This window comes from Nomia melanderi, chromosome 12 (genome assembly GCF_051020985.1).
Source record: "Nomia melanderi isolate GNS246 chromosome 12, iyNomMela1, whole genome shotgun sequence".
In the NCBI taxonomy this organism is placed as follows: Eukaryota; Metazoa; Arthropoda; class Insecta; order Hymenoptera; family Halictidae; genus Nomia; species Nomia melanderi.
The window spans coordinates 9,824,526-9,850,722 of record NC_135010.1 but is presented as its reverse complement, the minus strand read 5'-3'; the positions used below and the strand labels follow the sequence as shown (position 1 = coordinate 9,850,722).

At 48.7% G+C, this 26,197-nt stretch overlaps 1 long non-coding RNA gene across 1 annotated transcript in view; it reads right to left on the bottom strand.

The window, feature by feature from the left end:
* Positions 1 to 395: 395 nt before the first annotated feature.
* LOC143175151 (uncharacterized) overlaps positions 396 to 26,197 on the bottom strand; it is a 168,639-nt gene continuing 142,837 nt past the window's right edge. Inside the window, exon 3 of the long non-coding RNA XR_012999826.1 lies at positions 396 to 518. This is a non-coding gene — a long non-coding RNA (uncharacterized LOC143175151). The remainder of the gene's footprint in view (positions 519 to 26,197) is intronic.

Sequence of the window (26,197 nt, the reverse complement as noted above, 5' to 3'; positions counted from 1 at the left end):
TGCCCGAGCAGCGGTTCTTGTGCCCACGGTTGTTGTTCTGCCCGCTGCAGTTTCGCCGGGCCGCTCCAAGTGGACGACGCGATCGCCGGGGCAAAAAGCGGCTCAAAGCCCCCGTCGCTCTATTTCTATCGGGCCGATAGGCCGATAAAGTTGAACGGGGCTGTCGAAGAAAAAGCATGAAAACGAGTCGCGATCGCTGCTGCCCGGCATAATGGATTCTATGGACGGTAATATCTCAGCCGACTGTGTAGCGAAGTTTCTTCCCCCCCCCTGTTATTTTTTCCTTTTTTCTTTCTTCGTCTTCCTGTCCCTCCCTTCCGTCGTTCTCGCTCGCACTCGCGCCCCTCCCCTCCGCCGCGAAGCGGTTACTCGTTTCGCTGATACGATCGTTCCTACCTTTTTCGCCCTTACGTTTCTTCCTGCGCCAATGTCGACGTCGGAACTGGTTGCCCGGGAGGGAACTTCTGCGGGAAGTGTAACGCCGCTCCTCTCCCGCATTCTTCACGCCGCTCGATACCCTGGAAATCAACGAAGATGAGCGTTACCCTCGTTGGACGGCGATTATGGAACGATCCTGGAATGAATGCTCCGTGGGCATTCTCTTGGTTGGTTTTATTCGTTCACGCGTGGTCTACGTACCACTTAACGGGTCATTTACCGGCGTCATATATTTGCGACGATTAATATTTCGTATTTCGCGCTGAGAGTGAATCACGTTTGTTTGTCGCGTGTTCGCGTTTACGAGTGTTTCTGTTATCTTTAGATTCCAGGGACGATTTCGTTTTATTAATAGCATATCGGTGGGATAATACGCTGCAGAAAAATGCGAATCGATGCGAAGGTACATATTCGAGCAAACGGATTTCCCTGGTGGTATCCTGTAATCGAATGATGTTTGAGGTATAACAGCGTTCAATAAAGCTACAAATAATCGAACATTACTCAAACGCGAGTCACCGATGAGAAAAGATTATTAAATACCCCGAACCGTCAACAGATCCTCCAGACTCGTTCCCGCCTTAAATCCATGTCGTTCCAAAACGGAATCGTATTCAATGTAGCCCTTCGCACCCTCCCACGAGCAGGCTAACGGTCGAGGGCCGGCCCGGTCCGAGCCGATGCCGACGACTTAAAATTAAAACGTAATTGCGCGTGAAATTGTCGATTAACCAGTGTAAATAATTGCCGAGCGGCGAATGAAATCGAGTAAAACAAATTACGCGCGTCCGGCGAGCATACTTTCGACTCGGAAGGGGACGGGCGGAAGGGTTGCCGGCGAAAATGGAAAAAGAGCTGAAAAAACGGGGGAGGAGCCCGCTAGAAATTCGTTCCAGGTCGGATTCCAGGCCGGATCGGTTCCGCGGGCCTTCCTTCGAGCCGTTGTCGGTCGCTGCGACGGGAAAGGGGGGAGAGAGGGGCAAAGACAACGAGAAGGGGCGCCCCTTCTCAGCCGTCGATATCACTTAAGCCCGATTTATTTTACGATATCGAACTATATCTGCGCGCGCGCGTTCCGCTTTGCGTCCAGGAATGTCGATGGGTATCCCTTAATCATTTTTTGCCGTGGCCGGCTCGCTCAGCCCCGGCCAGGAGAGAGAGGAAGCTGCCCGAGCGGTTCTATAACTCTCCGCTCTCTCGCTTCGGGACTCTGATGCTTCCGAGAACATCCATTGTCGTCGGTTATCATGGCCGGTCGTGCGTGACGTGGCAAACAGCTTCGCTGAAAGTCACGTTCCCCATCCCCTTTCTGCCCCTGAGTCATTCTGACCTTGATAATGCAGGAATTTCATATCCTCCGCGACCTTAGACCTGCTCGTCCTTTTGTCAGCGTCCGACGTTTTCTTCCTCTAAGTCCTAATTTCTCTTCTTCTTCCGCTTCGTATTGACGATTCAATTGTTCTTCGATTGTTCTTCGTATTGACGATTCTGGGATTGTTATCGTTGATGCGGTGTTACCTGGTTAACGTGTTGATCTTTGAATCGGTGCAGAATTTAGTCGATATGATTTTCTCGAGGAAAAAGGAAGTGAGATTTGCAGTGATTGTTCCGTTGGTGATCCTGTATGTAATGGGTCTAGAATAATTCGGTTTGTTCGAGATGTAGCTGAGAAAGTTAACGTTTCGACGCTGTAATTTATATTTCTTTGTGTTAAGAGATTCCATTGATTCTACGAATTCTCATTTTCCTACTGATTCTGGATACTACATTAATATATAAGTAAAATTATGCCAGCTAAATTTAAACGATTCACTATTTAGAATTGACCACAATCCAATTAACATTGCGCAACAAGCTTCATCCTTGACTCTCGAAGGAAGACAGATTCGCGAATCAAACAGCGGTGTTGATTCCGTAGAAACTTTTGGAACCGTTCCCGAGATAATTGGGCCGTGCGCTGGAACGTCAGGAATCTTTTTGTATCGGTCAGAATTAATTAGCACGTGATTAACGTTTCGCACAGTCTCCGCGTTGCGAAAGGAATTCGATCGCAACCTCATTTGCTAGCTTCATTCTTTCTATGTTCCTTGCTGCCATTTAATTAGCGTTTAACGTTAACTTGCGAAACGTTGCGTTCTATTATACGCAGAACAATTAATCAATACTTCTGCACATGGTCAACGCAGCCTCATTTCGCGTTAATTTCTATTGTAACGAAGCCTTTGTATTGTAATGCCGTCCCCTTCTTCGATTCACTTCCGATCGCAACGGAATATTTCACGATACATTCGAAACACGGAATTAGAATGACACACGCAACGTTCGAATGATATCCAATATTATTCCCCCGTTAAATTTCATCCGTTAACGGATGTTTGTCGTCCGAATAATCTCGAGCCGGTTGTCGCGCAAGGTAATTACCCGCGCGAAGCTTTTTCGCTGCGCGATCGGGATAATAATTATATATTATACACGGCGCATTATACACTCCACGCCCGAATAGATTACCGGTATGATTGATCGTGAATTAACGCAGAAAATTTACGATCGAAGAATAAATCTGCGCGGATGATCGCGCTGAGTGCCATCGGACGCGAGTGTCTCCTATTTAATCCTAAAACCATTTTCATTAAGTTACGCCATACACGATCTCAAAACTTAATCATGGAATGGTCAAAATAGGAAACTGTCGCAAGGAATAACGTACAATTCACCTAACGCATCGCATTTCGTTATCGTATAACAAACGAAATTAAACGCGAACATATTTACCCCACTCACTAAATAAGAATGGAACGAACCGAACAACTAAATAAACAACCCAATAACTCTCTATATTTCCTACACACCGCCGTTCACAGCTCGCCAACTCGCTTTTCCCACGTGCCCGTTCCCTCGGAAGGAAACACGGTCCAAGGAGGCGTCGAAAATCACCGCGAGTCACGAACGGATCCACCGTTCGAGAGAAATCGGCCATGACCGTCGCGTCGCCGGCCACGCCGGGGAAAAAGAAAAAACGGAAGCGACGGGTTTAATCGATTCCCGCGTGTCACCGTGCCTCGTCCAGGCACGACCCTCCGCGCGAGAAGCGTATCTTCCCGCGGCTCCGTTACAAGAAATTACTCGCCGACGCGAGCTACGTGACCGTGCGCAACCGGCGACCATAATTCCCGGCCGCGCGCCGCCGCCACGTATTACTATTAAATCGCGTTTACGCCAGCTGCGCGCGGCCTTCTCCATTTTTGTCCCTCCGCGTCTCCCCCGCCGCCGGCGGTTCCCCGGTCCCGGAAGGCTCCCCGGGGATCAGTGATTGTCGATCTTGATCACCGTGATCCGGCCCGACGTAATTTCGGGCCAATTATCCGGCCGCGTGTAACGTTTACACGGAGGAAAGTACAGGGTGTCGCTTAAACGGCCGACGAAAAGTGCGACCGCTCACGCAACTCCTCGGCTGTAATTGCGGCCGGAGGACAGCGCTCGGTTTTTTCCTCGCGGTTCGCCCCGATATCCGCTAAACCGTCTCGGCGAGTCGGGAGCTCGGGGATAATTAGAATTCCTTTGGCCCCCTGTGCGCGGAAGCGAAAACAAGAGGCGCTGCGAGACGATTTGGTCGTTGCTGATTTTATTGCTTCGAAGTCGCGTGGGTAGGCTTTCAACCCTTTGCGGACGAAGATTCTTTGAAATGTATGAAATCTTCAACAGATGAAGCTAAATTATATATAAATTGCTTAAATAACAGCAAAAACAGAAGCTACATGCTAATCTCTTGCCGCCCGAGTAATTAAATCATTCGACCGGCTTAGTTTTCCAAATCTGAACGTTTAATCTCGCCGAAATGTCCACAATCGTCCGCAAAGGGTTAATACACGAAACGTCATGTATTATGTTGCATCGATGTTCTAATAGAATCTCGAATTTCTAGCGAAAGTTCACTTGCTCGCTGAACTGTCATCGTATGCCCCCGAGTAATGAACAAGTACCGAGGTATTCGATATTCCCCGTGTTTCCACCGTTTCTTTCTCAGAACTCGACTAACCTTTAACACGTTGACTGCCAAGAACTTCGAGCGTTTTGTTATAGTAAGATTAATTCCTTTATAATAGAGGAAATAATTATTAATGTTTTGGTATTACAGTACACATATAACACTATTATCTAGCTTCTTGTGTCACTAGATATTGATTCAATGTCAGTTTTCTTACTGTTTTCAAGCGATTTGGAAGTTCCAGTCGCCGACCAGCATGGCAATGTGTTGACTGCTGAAACAGAGATCTACATACTAGCACGACTAAATCCACATTTCTTAGTTTCATTGCTTCAAAGACGGAAACGAGGTTGAATAAAAAGCGATCCGCTAAATGTTCCCAAGTTTCCCGGAATCTTGCTCGACCGTGTTGCCGTACGCGACACCATAACGAGCTCAGATCGGCGGCGATTCAATGCAATGGCCCGGCGTAAATCAAACGCGCGTCAAATTCCAAAAACAGTAACGTCGCGGGTCTATGCAAATGGCGCGGCCTCCTAGGCGAACACGCGACACCTAAAACGCGCATGCAAACGGGCTCTCCTTTCCGAGCGTGCAGGAATTCCGCGGCGTGCACGCGTCGCCGATCGGCCAGGCCATTTATCCGTCTCGCGGGCCGGACGCCGCGCCGGCTACGAGCGTGCCATTCTTCGTCGGCGAACACGCGAAATAAGGCACAACCGCGCCGCGCTGCCAATCAACGTTTCCCCGCCGCCGCCGCCGCCGCCGCGTGACAACGAGCCTGCCAGGCTAGGTAGCGGCGGAAACCGAGGCTGCCCGGCTTTCATATGCAAATAGGCTGCGAGCCCGGCTGCACGTTCCTCGAGAGCATCGCCTTTTCTTGTTGCCAGGTGAAAAATGATCTCGACAACAATCAATACGAGCGTTTAACGCCGCGCACTTGCTCCGTCTTCCAACGGACGTCGCGCGACGAGCGACACGTAACCTCATTGGCGAGTGGACAGGTGTCCTTTGATGCGCTGTAATAAGCTGTTCTTGTCGAGAATTGTTGTGAAGGAAACTGCTCTGCGCGCGAGAAAATATTGGAATATTGAAATGCATTCTGATCGAATGTACAGCTCGTTATTTTGTGAAGAGATCTATGCTTCTGAACGTGTTAGAGAATGAATGAGAACTAGAGGTGTAGACGAGGGATGGATTTTATTGGATTTTTAGGTTGTTTATTGGATACTCAGTTGGTGCTTGATTACAGGTGCCGATGCTTTGCGCTTGAAATATAGAATTCAGTGATGTATCGATTGTTCGAATCTTCGATGGTTCATACAAGATTATACGAATCGTACGATGGTAGGTATAACGTACAAATGGCGGAAAGTGGGTTTAGAAAGTGATTTTGGCAATTTGAACGTTGTTGTCCGTCGTATCGCGAGTTTCGATCGATTAAGCAAACACTGGCAGAAATATTCTGTCAACGGGAGTGAACGCGACGCGCGGATTAATCGAGAAGCGCACTATTTAGCCGGCGATTCCGAACAAATCGCCGGGATAAATTTATAGCGGGTCGCACGCGCGCCGGCGCGCGGATAAATAAACTGGAACAGTGATTAATTACAGCCGAAAATCTGCCTGGGCCCCGTAATTACAACCTTTTCATTTCCTCGGGCGTTATTGTTCCAAGTCACGTGCGACCCGTTAATCGTTAATCACCGCCGACGCTAATTGTCCACCGATCGGAATAATTAAAGTCGCCGGTCAGCCAGAGGTGTTCCCGCCCCGACGAAAGAATTTTCACCGTTATTTAATCCGAGCAAACGTTTTCATTCGGCTCGAAGCGCGGTCCATTTGCAGCGGCCGACGGGATTCTTCGCGGGCGGATAGATTAAAAAACATGGAACTCGGATTTCGTAGTTACCTTTTCGAGGAAACAAGCTTCGAGGGTGCGTTCCGCGAGATTACTCGGATATTCGTGCGAAGTTTATACGAAAAGAGATTAATAATGGACTCCGCGCGTACTAAATGCCGGTTCGTACGTTAATATTCTGCGCGAAAATGTTTCGAACGCGTGAAGCGAGGAATAATTAAACCGAGATTATAGGCCAGTGCGTATTCTATTTGCAGCGAAGAATGCCTTATTTTTGGCTCGGCCGGCGTACAACTGCTCCCTTTGTACGGGAATTGCTCAGATTGCATTCTTTATTCGATACTCCAGTGGCCGGACCTTTCGCTTCGCCCGATCTGATACTCCAACGAATTAAAATTACGACTCACCGGCGGTTCAACGCGCAACCATTCATTTCAGACATTCTTATTAAGAAACGGCGTTCCCAGAAATTCAACAACTCCTCTCTTTCGCTCCCGCGGATGAATAATTGTTTCTTCTTCCACCTTACGACTATTAATTTCACGATATTCGACTGCTTCCTAATTCAACCTCATTACCTTACATCACTTCACATCGTATCCTATTTTGCATATACTTTACATATATCTCGCAGGCTCTGACGTGCCAATCACCGCAAACATCTAAAGTCTACACCCAACTCCCCGCCCCACTCCCTTGCCTCGACAACTTTAACGAATTACCTTCTCGCGTAGGATCCCCCGAAAAAATCAATTAACAAACAGCGTTGAAAAAATCAATTTAAATCAACTGGTACCGTAGATTGAGCAATGCCCGTAGGCATCACCGGTCGCAGCACAAAATGGAGGAATGTTCATTTCGTGGCGTGGAATCGACGACAGTTACTCGGAGCCCATTTATCTTGCACAGGAGCCTATTCGGCTATTCTTATGCGCATCTACTTTCCCGAATATATTTCTTTTTGTCAGGTACTAATGATATTTATCATATAACGATACTTTCGACTAAAGTGGCCCGTCCCTCTACCCACAGCCGTCACCTGTTTCATCTGAACTAGCTTCCTTCCATTCCCAAAGCGAAGAAGAAAGAAGTCTCTTAGTCAAGACACTGGGGTCGGCCTGTAAGACGCGAGACAGAGGGTCAGAGGAGAGGAAAATCAATAAGGTCGAAAGGCGAAGTGTCTTCCCTCTTTATCCCACTCCGAAACTCACCCTTTCTCTATCTATCTCTCTCTCCCTCTCTCTCTCTCTCTCTCTCTCTTTCTAACTCTCCCTCATCCGCTCATCTGACTTTCGGCGTAGAACACCGTGGCGGCATATTAATCTAAACTAAATCGTTCCGTGGCCCGAGGTCACCGCCGGTTAGTCGCGAGCCACGAAATTCACGGAAACACGGAGCCGACCGCGTGCTCGCGCTCTCTCGCCCCGTCTGATTATAATTCTGGAGGCAAATACGTCTGTGGCTTATTAATGGGAGGCAATCTTTCTTAAGGTGCTTCGTTCATCGGCAGGAAATTTCTATAATTATTTTCGTCCCGGAGCCGGAGCTCATTAGGTCGGCCGGGGCCAGTGTTGCTCCACCTTCTCTCTCCCCTTCGCTCCCTCGTCGCAGCCGTTGCTGCTTTTTGCTCGTACCTGCGCCATCATCTCACCTTTCTAACCACGGACAAGCACGAGAACCATCGTCGTCTACGTCCTCGTCCTCTACTCCCATTTTTTCCTTTCTGTCGACCACTTCTGCTTCTTCTGCTTCTTCTTCTTCTTCTTCGTATCTTATGTCTTTTATGTCCTATATGCTTCTCTCTCTCTTTCTCTCTCTCTCTCTCTCTCCCTCTCTCTCTGCCATCCCGTTCGCTTACCCTTTGCTCCTTTTCGTTCCGGAGCACCGGAGAGCGTGAACGAACCCGAACCCGCCGAGTATCAAAACATCTGCATCGTATATATCTCCGGGACGCATCTCCCTGGCTCTCTGGCACTTCGGTAATTATCGTTCGGCACCTGTTGGAGGTGGGTCCGTGCGTGTTCCAGCATTGGGCAGCGTCGCGACGTCATCTCCGCGGCGAATCGACGTCCCGCGGCCGCAGCTCGCCGCGGCGATTGCGGCTTGCGACGTTTATTTCGTTTATTCTGCGAGATACAGCTGTGATGCGCTGCGAGCTATTTTAGTAGCGCCGTTTGGTAACTCGGGGCAGCTTCTGAATTAGAGGTTCGAAGGAAATCGATAATTCATTTGACTGATATACTGGTGGTTTGAAAAGAATTGGCTTGTTAATACGGACTAGTGGTTTAACTCTTTGTACTTGGGAGGCGACCGTCGTCATTTGATTAAACGCAACAGAATTATACAGTTTAATATTCAATGTTAAAGTTCCTGTAATGTAACGCATGAAATATTGAAATAAAATAGTTCTGTCGATTTATACAAAATGGTTCTTCATACTAGTTGCAGATCAGAAATGTTTTTAGAAATATCATCGAGTACAAAGGAATTGGTGAATATCGATAATTGCGTTAAGTTAGTCCACGTACCCGAAGAAAATTAATGTCCTAGGCCGTACTATCGCAAAGTACTCTCGATTGCACATAATTCCAAGAAATCGTGAATATTACACAGCCAGAAAACGTTAAACGTCCAACTGGCATTACACAAACGACGACACGATGCTCCTCCGACGAGACCTCGTGTCTTCACACAATTCCATGCAATTTCGCGAAACTGTAAATATTGCAGGCTCTCGGCAGTCAGTGTTCGGTAGCCATTGCGCTAACGACGATAACTCGCTTCACCTTTACCGAGCCCTCGTTCTTTAATTATATTTCCGGAGCTCGCAATTTTCCGCTGCTCTCTTCATCGGATATCCGTGTACGCCGCGCACAGCGGCGGGAACGTTTTACACGATCCTCTACCGTAGACGGGAATTTATCCGGTAGCCTGATAATCGCGGATTCTAAGAAATTATGGAGAGAAGAGAATGAGATTCAACGAGCCTGCCATAGCAGCCCGCTCGCAGGGCGGAAAGAGGGGAAAAAAGTTCCGCGGGAAGATCACGGGGGACGGATACTTCGCTTCGCCTGATACCGTGCCGGGGATTTAATATTTATTAAAGAGTTCCGACGCGGGGCGAGGCAGAGGCCGCCTCCCGTCGAGCCTCCGCGCTCGAAACTGAAACTCGAACGCAACTAAATTTATGGCCGAGATTGTGAAACTCCCGGGCCCGTCGCGTCGCCGGGAAACCGTGTCAGCCGAAGATGGCCGACGCAAGAAAAATATCGCCACCGCGGAAAATCCGAGAGATTGTTCGAAAACTCAATTTCGGTGTCAAAGAGGGAGCTGAAAGTGTAGAAAAATCGCCGGCCGGCCCGCCGCCGCCTTTGCCTCCGTCCGGATGAATTTCGCTCGGCTCGACGACGTGCCAATACCGAGAGGCTCGTTCCTTTGTGGCGAAGTTTCGTTGCTCGAAATTCTCCGCGCGGAGGGACGGGGGCAAGCTTAACTCGAGTTAAAGGCAAAAAAAGAAAGGAGCTACGAGGGGAGCGGGTAACGGCGAACGGTAATTGGAATTCGTCTCGCGTCTCCTTGGGATTCGCGGACCGTGCGAACGCGTTAGTCGGTCATCTCTATGTGTGTCAGGACGTTTTTCTCGTGGAATCGACGGGGAAGTTGAAACGAAATTGCGTAGAAACGTGTTTCCCGGCAGCTTCCGATCTCCTTCTCTTGCGATAAACTGCGACTCGTGCGAGTTGAAATTTGCGAGGATATAATTGAGAAAGTTGGGTTGCGTATTGTGTACAGTGGATTTTGTAAGGGATACACTATAAAAAGGTACAGTATGGATATTATATACATATTCTCTGAAATTGAGTGGTATTTCGCGCAAGTTTCTAGTACCAAATCTCCCATAAATGCGTAACAATCGATATCACGACGATAAAAGAGAGAATCCCAGAAAAATGTATTCCTCGAGCGGCACTCCGAGCATTGGCAACGCTAGATCCTCCCGAAAAGGAATTCCCGCGCGATCGATCGGCAACGGAGCGCGGCAGACGGTCGATTGCGTGGGGAAAGACGCGAGAGTGCACTCAAGGCTTCCGGACGCGGGACGGGGGAACGCAAATTCGTGTTTCCGTGTAACGACCGCAATTTATAGTGCGTCGCGTCGAATAAAATCGGAATCACCGGGGCGTTCGCAGGGATTTCCCGCTTAACGGCTCGCGGCGGCCACGGAAGCACTAAGTAGCCGTAAAAATGGCGTCGGGGGGAGCTCGAGGCGAGCGGCGCGGAGTGGGACGGGGACGGGAGACGGGAGGAAAGAGTTCTAATCGACGTTCGCGGTCCGTGAAGAGATTTTGATTGCAGGTTTCGCGTCGAAAATGATCGCGGTCGTCGGTGCGACGTGTTGCGAGGATTGTTCGGACAGTCCGGTCTCGTGCGCGATCGGAGAAGGGAGAAATTCGGTCCGATGAAGGAACGAAGCGCGAGAACGCGCGTGGAATAATGACGATAATGATAAGGAAGCGAATGGAAACGTCGGCGAACTTAGACACCTTAGAGACACGAGGTGGCGGGATTCACGGACTTTCATGGTTTTGTCATTCTAATGGCGGGCGGGAGGAAAAAATGGCGGATACAAATAGACGGGCGGAGTAACTCGTCGCGGAAGTCGCTCCTTTGAGTGTAGTCTTTCAGAGTTGCGCTTCGAGGGAGACGCTGGAAGGAGCCCGTTCCAGTGAGAAACTTTCCGTTGAATCCGACCTCGTTTTTTCTTCGCCTTGTTTAGGGGCTTCTTGTTTGGGGGGCTGCGCCTAGGTGCGAACGGCCGCGCGATTCCTTGGATATATAGGGTGCAAACCGGGCGAAGATCGCGATCGAACGCACCGTTCGCCGGTTCCCGGTGGATCGAACTTTGTTAATTGCCGTTGCGTGCTCGCGGGCTAATAAATACACGCGGATAGGAGATATTCAATAAAGAACGAGCCAACCATCCGTCGGGGGAATTAATTACGAATGCGCACGAAGGGCGGGGCTTAGCCACGCTGTTATTAAACATAACCCTGTGGCAGCGGACTATACTTTGATTTAATGTATCGTTTAGTAGTTAGCCGCTCCGACTCACGGAAATGTTTCGTTACTTAGAGTGCTCGGTTTAGGGTGGAGTGTGTAATATAAACTACTTATTTATTCACTCGTAACACGACACTTATTTATGTGTCTGGTACGCGACTGTCATAGAGAAATTGGAAATGTAGATTAAGAATCTGTCGAATTGATAACGAACTAAGTATATAAGAATTTGGAGGATTCGATCGACGATACCGTTGTTAAAATGTTTTTACCTGTTACTTAATATTAACCCTTTGAACTCTGCAGGCTCCAATATTGCAGCAGTTATAATATTAAATATTTTAATGAATCTTAAAGAAACTACCCTAAAATCATTAGATTCTCCACACATCCAAGTTTTGTACTAAGAAGGAAAATAAAAGATCGAAGAAATGTTATAGCATTTCTCATATTAGGAATACTATAAAAATTAGTTGCAGTTGCTGATAGATCACGAAACAACCTGGAGTGCTAAGGGTTAATACTTTATTCACTTGTTATCCGATACACATTATTTTTACTGTTTCTTACCTACACAATTATTAATACGTGCAATATTCGGATTTGATGTCGGTGTCCTTAATGGTACAAGAGTTACACGAAATTGTCACTAAATTTTTCGTTCCGCGGCGCCGTGCGCTCAGGCACCGGTCGAATTCCTGTGCGAAATCGAATCGATAATAATACGGTATCGGACGCCGCGGGGGATGGGCCGCGTGCGCGGAGCTCGTCGCATCAAAGGGTGACGAAGAAGATTCAAATTCGCAATCAACGCGGTCGGAACGGCGGTCGGCCGCCGCGAGCGAGTGAACGCGAGCGCGGAAAGCCCACCGCAGCCCGCTTCGTACTCGGAATTCGCGTGCAAGAGCGTTCGCTTCGCATAGAAAGTAGTCGGCTTTGCGCTGGCGTTATCCCCTCTTCTCCTTCTAATTCGATCGCGGGCCAACGGGGTTTAATTCGCGCTTCGGGTTCTCCGTGACGCGAATCCGGTGGCCGTGTTAAGTCACGGCCAATCGTTAACCGCTCGTCGACAGTTCAATTAACCTTTAGAGGATGGGAAAAGCCTTGGAGCTTTGTGAAAATCTTCATACCTTACGGTCGTTCTACGGATACGCGAACATTTGGAAAAAGTCGAATACCATTTTTATCGAACAGAGATCTCTTGTAATTCGTGAATTTTACGAACCGTTCGCTAACGAATGATTATTTATCAAATTTATAAGAGTAAACGTATCGTGAATTACTTTTTGGTAAAAATAGGTGTCTGTGAATTGTGAAAATGAATTGTAAGAATTGAATTATCATGCACGAGAAATGCGATTCTTTTCGGTGAATATAAAATAAAATGAAAGTCGAAAAATACTGTCTCTCGCTTGCTTTTTAGTTAATGGCGTCGTGTCACGAATAAATCAATTTCAACTTTCGAAACGCCTGAAAGGCCCCCAACGGCGGATAAATACATCACTGCGCGCAAGATAAAGTTGAAATATACCTGTGTTCGAAGTCGGTGAATTCGGTGTCGCAAAGTGTCCGTGGAACGTCTTCGTTCCAGCAGGTAGACGAAACCTGTTTTGCCACCTTGCGCGGCAGACTTCAGATACGCGGCAGATACCACGAAGCTTTACAAAGTTCTGGTAGTTCAGCCGCGCCGATAAGATAGCAAGTCCAATTAGAGTCACTCGAGTGACTGCGGCGAAGCCGAACACGTTCTACTTCATTTAGAAACAATGTTCCCGCGGTTAGCATCTAACCACGGTGTGACGAGCGTAGAGAACCTTTCTCCACCGTGACACAGAAAAAGCATCCCTGAAAAACTGAATTTATTAACCGAGGAAAGATCGATTCGTAACGTGAAATCCTAGTTCAACGCTACAGAATCACGTTAAACAATTCAACATTCCTCTTTCTAAACGGTTCACCATTTACGTCGACCTCACAACCTAACCTCGATAACCAAGCAAATATTCCTTTACCTAACCAACAGACCTTTACCTTCAGTTTTACCTTCGGAAAAACAGAATTTCCATAAAATTCTCTTGGAAACACAAAACGAGCGAGATCAAAATCAGACACCCTATGCATTCAGCTAACGGGCCGCGAACGGGATAAGCCAGCAACGCGCGCACGAAAGGCACGAGACGAATCGGAAGTGATTGATAAACACAAGCACCACAGCCGCTCCGCCACACCTCGATCGTTAACTCCTCTGGAATAGGCTTACGCGATTCTCATCTCCCGCGCCTGGATAATTAAACGTCTGCCGGGGCCGCCGGTAAACACGGTCGACAAACTCGAAGCGTTCGCTCCCCCGTAAGAATCGGCCGCGTTGCAGCCCGAAAAGAAGCCCTCGCCCCGTCGTCCTGCATAATTAAGCGTATACGCGGCTCGAGCCGGATGCGTTACGGTTTTACATTGTCCGGCCTGCAAACATTTCCTCCCTCTCCGCCCCTGCAGGCCGGGGGTGACATTCGTAAGCCGGATTTAAGCAGATGTACGTACACCTAGCGGGGACCGCCGCCGCCGCCGCCGCCGCCGCCGCGCCGTCGGATCCTGCATACTAAACGATGATCCTTTGAACAATCAATGATCCGAAACTAGCAGCCAGGAACACGGCTCCTCGTTACGGCACGCGTGCACCATCAGGGAGGGATCGATCCCTCTCGACGCCGGCGCATGCTCCCGTTGCTCGCTAGACGCTCGTGCGGCGGAAACGATCTGCCGGTCCCCGGTACCGCGTCTCGCGGTGTAGAAATGGAACTCGCGGATTCTGCAACCTTGGACTACAATCAGTGATAGTTTGTCTATGTTACGTGATAGCTTTGGATTTAAAGAACTTGTCAATTTAAGTGGTTTCATGAATTTCGTGACAATTCAAGTTGATTTTCATTGATCAGATTCTGGGGATTGTCGGTTTCTCTGTTGTATGGATGGAGATCTAGTTTCATAGGAACAGTAGAATACAGTAAATCTAGTGTTAAATATTTCAGTTGATGTTCTAGAAACGTTAAGTATTCTGTGATTTCCCAGAGGTCCTATGATTGATGCATCGAATTTACATCGCGTTTTATCCAATTTCTTCCAGCAACATAAACCAAGAAAAAGAAGACTCCGTTTAAAGAGAACCACATTATGGAATCTTCTTATTGTATAAAACATCTTTCCCAAAAACCGAAGATCTCAACACCGCGAATTCCATTAGACACTCTCCTGTACCTCCGACGTTCGTCTTCACGGATACATTCCTCCTTGCCTCTTAACTCGCACACTTAGTAGATCCATTCTCGGAAGGGTGCGCGATTCGACTCGGTTCCCGGTCGACAGTCCGGCCGCAATTTGTCAAGGTTGACAGCGGTTCCACGCGATGATAAAAAAAGATTTCCTACGCGGCCGAGATCGGAGGGAAGCTCGTCTCGCCGAGAGATAAAGGGGCGAGGCGGGGGAGGGCCGGTGCCGGTGTTCGCCTCGACCTACAGCGCGCCTCATTAAATAACCCCTAGCTTCTCCTCTAATGATTAGACGTCCTGGGACCGGACCCGCGGCCGATAAATATTACAAACCGCCCCGAACCAATGGAAACGCCGGTTTTACGAGTACGAGCTTCGTTGCGTAGTAAATTCGTCCGATTGGTTCGCGGGGAATTCACCTGGCGCGCGCGTACTTTTATCCCGCGCTGGCCGGAGGTGGAGGCATTCCTGACGAGGCGATTAGTCCTGTCCGTGCGGCTTTCTCTCGCCCCGCACGCTATCTCCGCCTCGCCTTTCGCGTAACAAATGGATTCAGATCCGGGGGAGACGGTAGCGTAGATCCAGCGCGCCGGAAAGCGCTAACGACTGACCGCGGTGTATGTATTTGGCTCGTCTTTGTTCGCCGTCACCTCGGACGCTCTTCGAGAATTGCTTTTTCCTGCGATTTCTGGATTATTGCGAGGTAACTGGATGCTTGTCTTGTGACTTGCTGCGGAGTTATCTTGTTCGGAGGATTTGTGGACTGTAGCTCTGTAGATTACGAAAGTTGATCGTTTCTTTTGGGGGATATGGAGCAATTATCGATGCGAGTAGCTTATATTAGTAATTATTGAATTGACACTTTGCACTCCGTTGTTGCTATGGCGATAGTAAGTTGTAGTCTCTGCTATACAAAGTGATTTTCATAGCAAAAATGAAAATTTTGTGCAAATTTTGTTTCTTTGTTTGTAACGTTTTAATCGAAACACAGAGTATCCATTGTTATTTGGGAAACTGTATAATATCCCCATAATATGAATAAAATAACCATATGTTTAGCTCTATATCTTACAACCTTCGTCTAAAGTATTTGTTCGCATCACTCATACTTTTCAAGTTATTGTAATTATATTAATAAAACAGAAGATTAAAAGTAGATTAGCTACTAGCTCATAGTAATGACTGGAGTTGCTGAGAGGTCATATAAATTGCTCGTAGTGCAAAGGGTTACTAAATGTAACTTCAAAATTGTCATGTGATGTTTCAAACTTTATTCAGATGTTCGTATCATTGAGAAACGTAAGTTTCTATTCGCAAACGTGATTTCGTTGTTGTTCGTCTAACGAGACGCAAGTCCGCGGCGTTAATAGATCACAATTAAAATTCGCTAATGCCGCGAGTTCGCATTTGATTCACGAGAGAGGTTTCCGCTTATCAGAGCGCGCGTTCGGCGCGCACGACGAAATAAAATCCGTAATTCACTACGGCTCCGCGGGAAACCTCTCCGAGTAACTTCTGCACGTCCAGCAACGCGAACAGATTTCCCGAAACGCGCCGTTGTAATTTCCCTCGTTCGCCGCGAATTGCGCGAATTAAATTCGACGATCTGCCTCCAGACAGAGAGACCCGGCTTTTTTCCCAGGGCAAAAAGAGAAAGGAAGAAATTATGAAAAACGAGGGGGCGGCGATATCCCGTCTGAAAAGCGCGGTTCCCGGGTAAAAGGAAAAATGTTAATTTTACGCCATGAACAGAGGGTCCGCGGGTATCTTTCTCATTAACGTCGCGCCGCCGGAAGCCTCCCCTTGCGACAGAGGGGGCGTATCCGAATTGGCGGGGCCCCCATCAAAACTTATCGTTAAAAACGGCCGCGTAAAAGGTAACGACCGACGAAAAATCCACGATAATACTTCCGTCGTGCCGTTCCCGGAACACCGGTAAAAGCAACCTGGTTACACGTGGTTCGCCGTTCCGAGCGGGGATTAAAAACAGTTACGGGAACCGAAAAACATCTGTAACTGTAACGCGCGTATCGGTTTTTGACTTAATATCAGCCCCGCTGGCAGTCCTTCGATACGTGCCGATATTATTTTCCCAACTGTCACTTTCCTATGGAATCCAAGCGAAACTGATACGGAACAACGAATAACAGAACGTAAAATTGAAATAGTAACAATTTCGGAACCGACGTTGCTTCAGATTTCTTCAGAATCAACGTACGAATTATTTATAATGCTAATATACCTCATATTTCTAAATCCTCGAGGAAAGAACCTAATCATTACCCAGTAATAACATACAACATTAAACACTGATATCACAATTACTGCTAAGAATCATCGATAATTAATATTATCGGTAACATTACAATATTATCCAATCAATGCAACGTTTCCCAAAACCTCTCCCAAGAGCTCCAAAACCGGGCAGATAATTCCAAGCCACTCGTGCAGCACCTAACAATTATTTCCTCGACCGTTTCAATCTTCCCGATCTCCCGATTCGACTGCCCAAAGAATCCTCCCCGCCCGTCGATTGCACGGGCTCATCACTTTCCCTTATCCCTCGCGCCCCGTTTAATGGACACACGGCCGCAGACCGTTGTTCACGCAATTAGCCGGACCCCGGGGGAGGTTAGGTCCGCGCGGCGCGTCCGGAACGGTGAATTTGCAGGACAGGCCCGGCCAATGAAACGCATAGTTCGGATTATTACGATCGCCTGGCCGGCCTTTGTCCTGCCGGTTTCACGCCCGCCGCGGACGAAGGCCTCGGCCGGCCCGGAGATTTCTGCCAAGACAATTAGCCGGCTAATCTAGTTTCGCGGATCTGTAACTAACGAGTCCCGATCCAACCCTCCACCCCCGCTCCCCGCGTTACACTGTTTGCCCGGGCAGCGGCGCTCTTCCGGCGCGTGTGCCTTCGGAGCCGAGCCGCCCATTCCGCCCGTAATTACGACCGAGTAATTGTTGTTTCACGAGCATTAATTAACCGCATCGACGAATGGCCGCGCCCGCGCGTAAGGTTTTTTTCATTATGAACCGGGCCGGGCTCCTCGGGCCCGGTCGATTCGATACCCGGACCCTCGAACCAGTTTGCGAGCCCTAATTTGGATGAGTAACACCGACTCGCGTACGGTTCGCTCCGAATACGCGCGGTTCATCTTTTTGCGGCGCTAATGGAAACGGAGGAGCGTGAACTGGGAACAGGGAAGGGGACGCTTAGCGAACAGCTTGTTAGCGCACTCGACGGGTCGGGTGTTTTATGATTTTTGCCATTTTTCCGTCGGCGTTCTTTGGAAATTGAATTGCGCGAATTTGTAGGGGGATTTGGATGGAGTGTTCGGGTATTGTTTATTCGACCTTGATATCTTTATAATATTTATATGTAGAAGCGAGTCGTAGGAACGAGCTGTCGGAGACAAGAGACAGTTCACGTTGCCGATCTTGTTTTCCGTGGGTCGCGCAAGGTTGTAGAGTGTGAGATAGATCGCGAGATAGATCGAGCGAGGCGAATTTACGGAGGGGCAGAATTGTAAAGAAAGCGTGTAGAAGATTCTTAGACCACCCCGATAGATCCTACAAATTTCTAAATACGTTCGATCTAAAGTTATTTGCCATTTTTCTGTGCAAACGAATTGGAAACTATCGTAAGCTGCGATATTTCTGATAAAGACTGATTAATTCTCCAACTTTCCCCGAGAATTTCACATTTTTCTATCCTACTTCTATCGTAGAATTCCAAATACCGAAGTCCTAATCGAAATTCTTATCGCTGTTTCCCCAAATACCGTCCCACGGGACGAAGAAAATTGCCCCTAGGACTTTTCCGTGGACCGTGACTTCTCCGCGACGAGGAGGGCTGCGTTTGATCACGATATTCTGGGGGAACGCGGTCGTCTCGTCGAGTTATCGGTTGCGCGGAAAGGCCGACAGCGTTACGGGGGACGCGGCGAATTGCGGCGGGGCTCGATTTCAACGTCGACGATGACGACGATCTCCGGCGAATGCTCGCGGAATTATTTATCGTCCCCGGCGGCGCGCAGGGCGGCTCCGTTTCCGCGAGACGGTCCCGTCGAGACGCTGTAGTCGATTCCCGCCGATTCATCGGCGAACCGTCTGCTCGGCGAACAATGGCGGCGGCGCTGTGCACGCGCGCAATTACGTCGGCGAGCGAGCACGACCGCCATTGTTTCGGTATTCCGCGCCGGAGCGCGCTCTCGTCCCGTTCACAAATAATCACCGGCTGTTAATGCTGCCGGTTATTTCGGTTGAATAAATAATAAATAGACGATCGGAAGGGAGCGACGAACAGGGAAAGAGGCGAGCTGACGCGCGAGACACGCGGGAAAAGGATGACAGCGGTGAAATAATTGAAACGAGCCGGTTGAACGGTGCGCGTCGGTCAGGTGATCGTTTCAAATTACGGCTGGCCGGCCCGATGCTATTTATTAGCATAGTTTCTTATCGATTACCATATTCCAGCCGTAAATTCCGATTAGAAAGCGTATCGTAAATCCTCGAAATCAGGTTATTAACCGGTCCCGCCGACGCTTCCACCCATAAATCGACCGGCAATTTATGTAATCGAGTGCACCGAGTGTACGCTCCGCTCGCTTGTACGTTTGCGGACGTGTGTGGAGCAAGAAAAAGAGAGGGGGAGAGGGTTGGCGGCGAAGGATGCGGAAGAGTACGGGAGCCTTCTTAATATTCGCTGATAAAACGCGACCGATAAGCCCGATGCCGCGTATCGATGGTTCACGGCCCGTTGGCCCGCGCATGACGAAGATTAATACGGTAGATACAGCCGGCGGAACAGACGCGCGTAGGAGCGATCCGGAACTTCGGGCCACGTCGCGCCGCCGAAATTTGCAAATTAATTGTCACGTCAGGAATAGACGATCGGCGGAGCAGGAGGAGCGCCGCGTTCCCCTTGATCGGCTGCGTCGGCTGGAAACGGTCTTCGAGACTCGATTAGGGTTCATGAATCCAAGATTATACCGCTTTGTAGGTATCGAACCCTTCCGCAGCCTCGTGATCGTCTACCCACCTATCCATCGGTCTTATTAGTACTTCAGGAACCCGGGGAAATCTGATTCGCCCCCGTAACAGACGTTCCGAACGGAGAACTCGCTTGCCGCGCTAATTGATCGATCGATCGACGAACCGTCTTCTCTTCGTGTTTACAAATCACGAGCGTGGCAGTGCAAAATGATATATCGTCGCTCCTTCCTTATGAATATAAAACATATTTACAATCTCTCACTATCAGATTTCGACCGTGTCGTCGCATTTGCTTACGAGTACATTTCCAACAGCTTTCCTTTATCTTCAAGTTTAAACCTGATCATCTCTACTTCGTTCATCCCCTAAACATCCAATTCAACTTCTACGGAAACGCTCACGTCTCCAACTAAACCTGACGCGGTTCTGAAGCAAACTCAGAAACATCCAGCTCCCTCAAACATCTGGACCACACAACAATCGGGGTTGCTCGGGGTACGAAAGGAAACGAGGTCCGCTAGGAATAGGCGACGGCCGGGCCGACGCGGTCAGAAGAAGCACCCCCCTTCGGGCGGTTTTGTATTAAGAATGCACGTGAATGACGTGAAACGAATTCCTATGCAAAGCGTGGAACGCCGGAGAGCCCGGCCTCGGTCCTGTCTAACTAGCAGCCTCGCATCATTAACGGGTCTTGTTTGTTTTACAGCAGCGTAGAAAGGACACGCCCATTTCCTCGTGATTCTCCTCAGGTCCTCTCCGGACCCAGCCACCGAGCTGCCCTCTCTGTCTCACCCCGGGCTCTCGCCCTTAATCTCCCGGCCAGTCGGCTCTACACGGTGTGCCCGTTCGCTTTCGCGCCGCTTTAATTTCCAGAGTTCAGGACCAGCCCACCCCCTCCGCGTCATCCCTCTCGGCGAACCGGTCTTTGATGTCGCATTACGATTTTTGCCTGGACAACGTAATCACCGGGGACTTTGTTGGCCGTTTTCGGCGAGACCGCCGGAAATTGCCGCGATCCCTGTACCCCGCGCGCGGCTTCCGCCGTGGAACCCCGATGCGCTAGGAGATCTATCGAGCTAATTAATGAACGCGCCACGTCTGAAGGTCTTCACTGCGTTACCCTCATTAACATTCGTCCTAGTTACACCGTCGTTCAAACCATTCGCGCAGGTGCGCGAGCCGATACCCATAAATGTTTGCAACAGATTTTTGCGAGCGATCGTTCCGTCGGAACATTTTCCGCGCGCTCCGGTTCTCTGTAACAATTAGAATGCACGAGAATTTCCGCGGAAATATTTCATTAACCGTGGTAGGCGATATATATGTATATACATACACTTATATTTACGCGTTCCGCGTTATTTTCATTGAAATTTCCCTCGCATTATTTCGCGCCAGTATCCGGTTATTAAAAGAGGCATCTCGTCCGAATATTTTCACGGTAGAGTAACAGTTTATCGTCGAATGCTCCGCGCTTTTTTTCCCCCGTAGCGGCTCTTTCGTCGGGGGACACCCCGTATATGCGGACCCGGTGGACCACTCTCGCTCTCGTCCAACCCCACGGTGCGTGTATACATATTCATGGTGTCATTAGCGCCCCGTGAAACATGCTATTGGTAAACGTTTCTGGTGCTCCCTTCTCATAGATGATTGCGGGGCCGCGCGCATCGCATCGCGCTCGGCCCCGGCCTCCTTATAAATTATTGCCGGCTCGTTTCGCGGAACGTCAATGCCGCCCTCGATGACAAAGTGGCCAGCCTCGTAAACCTGCGAAACGTGCAGCCCATATAACGCCGTGCGCCCGGTCCGCGGCACCGTACCCGCGGATCCCCGGGATCGTAATCGCCGATCGATCTTCCCCTTAACGCCCCGGTTACCTTAACGCCCCTATAAGAAGAAAGTTGTCGGTTCGACAGCCCCGGCCGCCTCCCCACGCCGCCCTCCGTCGCCGCGCTCTTTCGCCGGTGAACGGCGATTTATTAGACGTATTTAATAATCAACAATGGCGTCCGGCCGGCGCTATAAAAACGAGGCGCACGAACCGCGTGCCTCGCCCGTAAGAAGCCCGTACACCATTATCCACTGACCTTTATCGCCTGGCCGCGATCGGTTTCAGTTTTCTCGACCACTGCTGCCAACGTTCGCCGATACCCGTTGATTTTCTACGAAGAAATGTGATATTTTTGAATCACCGTGGACTCTACGGAATTCGGCAGGAAAAATGATATATTTCTTCTTTATGGTGTATACCTTGTAATGTCTTTTTTAGTTGACTTTTCAGTTGATCGAGGGAGGATTATAATGGAAATATTGGGAATATAGACGGTAATGATTGTATCATACTTTTCCCAGTTTAATTACCAGTAATTTTTGTCGTTCTCTGGCCCATTACGTTTAATCGTTCATTATTGTTATTTAGGTGTTGTCGAGATATGAATTTGAATAATGCGTCCTTGGTTCCTCGAGGAAAATTATGCGGCTGAGTTCGCGGCGACCGGCAACGATGCGACAAGAAAATCGTGGCCAACGCAGCCGCTCGCGCCGGTGTGTTTTATTTATTAACGACGCGGGTTTATTAATTGCGCCGGGATCGGGCTTGGCAGGTTACTAACACTGGTTATCGATCGAACCGGGTGCAACCGAGTCGTTGTCTTACTGCCTGTAATCTTCTGTAATAGGAAACGATAAATTCGATATCGCCTTCCCCCGGTGAGAGCCGTTCGGAGTGTTTAACCCTTTTAAATTCGAGAGCGGAACCGGTCGGTCCGGCGGTGCGGCGGAACAAGTTTATTTACCGAAACGGATCGCGGGATTTGCAAACCGGGACGCGAAATAATTTACGCATCGCGGAAAGTGGGCGGGCGTTCTGTTTTCATTTTAATGCACAATATCTTCTCATTAGTAATTGTACACCGCGGGAAATGTTTGCTGCGATTATTTCGATATTCCGGGGAGACGAACGATTTCCACGGCATCATCGATGAAATATAATCGCGCGAACTCCCCGTGTTCTCGAAAAACGGGCACTCAATTTTTGTTGAACGAATCACCCGATGGTTTCAACGACCGTTGCACGGTAGGTCCGTGTAACGATAGTTTCGATTAAACGAAACTCAGCGAAATCTGCAACTAGAAACTGAACCATCTAAGTTCAGAGAGACGTTCGAATAAAAACGACACCAGGAAATAATAAAAAACATTCAGGTAAAAATGATATTTACCCTAAAATCCCTGCAAGCACGAATAAAAATATTCGAATCACTCTCGCGCGTTCGATAGATAATTCTGAAACCACAACATTAACGTTTACAGTTACAAGTTTCTAATCCCTTTAAACCTCTCCTCGCGGTAATTATTATTTCTGCATACTTTCAGATAAGGCTCGAAATACTTCCCTGCTCTGGCCCGGTAATTAGCGCGAGAGAGCCGCGTCTTAGCGAGGGCAGCGCGCGCTCGAATTCAGCGTAACGCTGATTCACGTCGATGCATTTAGAGAGGTTTAAGTCGAGCCATTACGGCTCAGAATTACGCGGCCAATCAGACAGGGGCCGACGCGACAGATCACTCCGCCGGTAAGGAATGGAACGATAGAATCCTAATTGGCAATAAATAACGCGGTATGCGTAACGGGAAGATCAGTAATAACGATCGGCATCGGAGCGGCGTGGCCGATCGGGGCCGAAGTTCTATTTAGTAGGTACAGAATTAATTACGCCGACGGTGAATCTGCCAGGATTTAGAATCGAATTACGTAAATGCAATTACAGGACGCCCGGCGCAACAGAGCGCGATTGTAGGTAATTTGTGCTCGCCCTCGTCTTTCTTCCCCCTCCCGCCCTCGTTTCTCTCCGCGATACTTTTTCTCTCTTCGCGCAGTCTCATCCCCCCTTCGTCTCCTTTCGTTTTTTCGCTTTCCTCCGCTCGTTCGACCGATCTGTCACAACATTTTCCGGTTAAATGAAACAGCAGCCAGCGGCTCGTCCTTCGCGAGCCACCCTTCATGGTCGCTTTGCGATCCGGCCGCTCGTTCCTCGAGTTATCCGAGTTTATTAAAATAAAGCAGTCGAGCTCGATCGATCCGACCCATTATTTACGATTCCCCCGGTGGAATTGAATTCCTTTTCTCGCCGACGCGTACCCTCCGGATCAAGGACACGCCGGGGATCAAGGCGATCGTAATCTCGCCCTCGAAATCCATCGCGAGCCCGTTACCAGCCGGCAACGACGAGTTAACTCGTCAAGCATTACCTGCTCCCGATCGCTCCCGTTGTTTTATTTATTTGCCGAGGAAGCGCTATTGAATTTAATTGCACAGCGAGGCCTGTAGATACATCGATTACGTTTCATTTATATTTATTGCGGTGTAATTCGCTTCGGATCGTTATTATTCCCTCGCGATTAGCTGCGCGCGAGTTTTCGCTGCGCGAAAATCACTCGGTTCGTACGGTTGCTATGAATTCTCGCGGACGGGTTGATCTTTTTACGAGAGCTCGACTTTTCGCCGACCTTCGCCTCGAAACGTCGCGAACGGAGATTTCAAATGAACTAGAACCGTTAATGTCGCGCAGTATTGAATTCAACGAAGATATTCTTCTATTAGCTCCTGCAATGCTGAATCTCTTATCTATCGTCGCTTTCGAAGTTAATATTCTATACCTTAATTTCTCCTCTAATTATTCACCCTTTGCACTCGAGGGGCGTCTTACAGCCACCTGATTCGACGCAGCTTATAAAATTTTCAACTCAATATTAAACCTCGCGTAATGTATCAACGCATAAAACATCAAAGTAAAATAGTTCTGTCTCTTAATTCATAGAAGATAATCAATTGTTAGTTGCGAGAAATATCGTTAATATTTAATCAGAAAGTAATGCATTTTTTTAATGAAAAATATTGTCGAGTGCAAAAGGTTAATCTTCAATGTAAACGCGTAGATAGATTCACACAACAATACAACGTACATTTCACAAATATCATTCACCAAACGTTTATCTTTAAACCTCAATCTCCCAAGGTCCAAATCAACGAACAATTTTCCCAGGAACGATACAACTCTACAACAAATCCCAGCAAACCTATTCTCGACGAGCGACGTAGCCGCAGCGAACACGGTCACGAAACTAATCACAGTGTCAAAGTCAAAGGTTCCACCGGGACGAAGACGTAATGGTAAACGGCAAACGAAGAATGATTATTCCCGCGTAACCGGCGAGCGTAAAACGATCGCCGGCCGAAATCCGGGTAATGGGTAAAGGCTCCCGCACCGTCCCGAGCGAAGACGTTTCCGCAGACCCTATTAGCCGCGCTCGTTATTACGTTAATCGGCTAAATAAAATTGTCGGGCAACGGGGCACGGCGAGAACGCGCGCCCGTTAAAAGGCCCCGTTGCACGGTGAGTCTGGCCATTGAGAAATTTCACGACGTTACGCGGCGGGCATTGTTCTTTCCGGAATCCCTTTCCGGCGTAATTAGCAACGCGGCTACGCCCCCGTCGGCTTCTCGGCCGTCCATTGTTCCCTTTCATATCGCGGATGATTAATGCCGACTAATCGCAATGATCGATCTCGATCCACGGAGGGTGCGTTTCATTCTCTTAGACGCTGAAATTCCGTAAGCCTCGTTGCCTCGTCCTTTGTCAACCCCCGGAACACCGGTCTCGGGAGTTTTTGCCGTATCGCCGTCGCCGACGGGACACCAATTGTGTTGCGCGAACTTCTTTCCCGTCGCGTATTCTTCTCCCCTTCTTGTTTTTCGTTCGTTTCTCTTTCGAAAAGCAAGCGAGCGTCGTTAACCGGCCGCCGCTCGACGTTTAATCAGCGAACGAGTTAGCAAGAATATTTGAGCGATTTGTTCGGGTTCGAATTAGGCCGGCGCCGACACTGATTTAACGGCGTCATCAGCGAGCAGCCGGACGAGGCTTGCGTGCCCCCCTTCGGGCACTGATCGATCCCCGGCCGTCCGTAAATTAATGAACTTTGAATATTCCTAAACATCCGTGGCATTAGAGCGATGAATCACCCCGTCACCGCGGCTTTCATCGTGGAGAATGTTAAAAGGCTGATTCCGGTGACGGAGAGTCTTCGGGATCGGTGTTAAACGGTTGGGGTATAGCCGGCTGAAGAGAAAGTTGCCTTCGTGGAAGCGTTGCGAGCAGTGAGCGCAAGATCTATGCGAGGTTTCGTTGTTCCTTCTGGGCTTTCGAAAGGAAAATTCGATGTTTCGGAGGAGGTGACTTCTAAAGGAAGCAATGGAACGTCTGTAATAGAAGCTATGCTACTATAATTATCAATTATAACTCTTAACGAACCAGAAGTACTTCAAGGTTACTTCCTGACAGACTCACGCTATGTAAAATAATTTCTACCGCTATATACGCATTGGTCTTTCAGGGTGAAATAAATTATTCCCTTCAAATTTCTAATTTCAAATATATAAGATACCCAAGCCTCCAAACATCCAGTATTATAAATCTTCCTAGTTCCTCGCAAATCAACTTTGAACGTCAAAGAAAAGATACACGTTCGCGGACAGTAAAGATTTTAATGAGCAAAAATAGAAAAAATGCAAATGCTGTACTCCGAGGGCTGCAG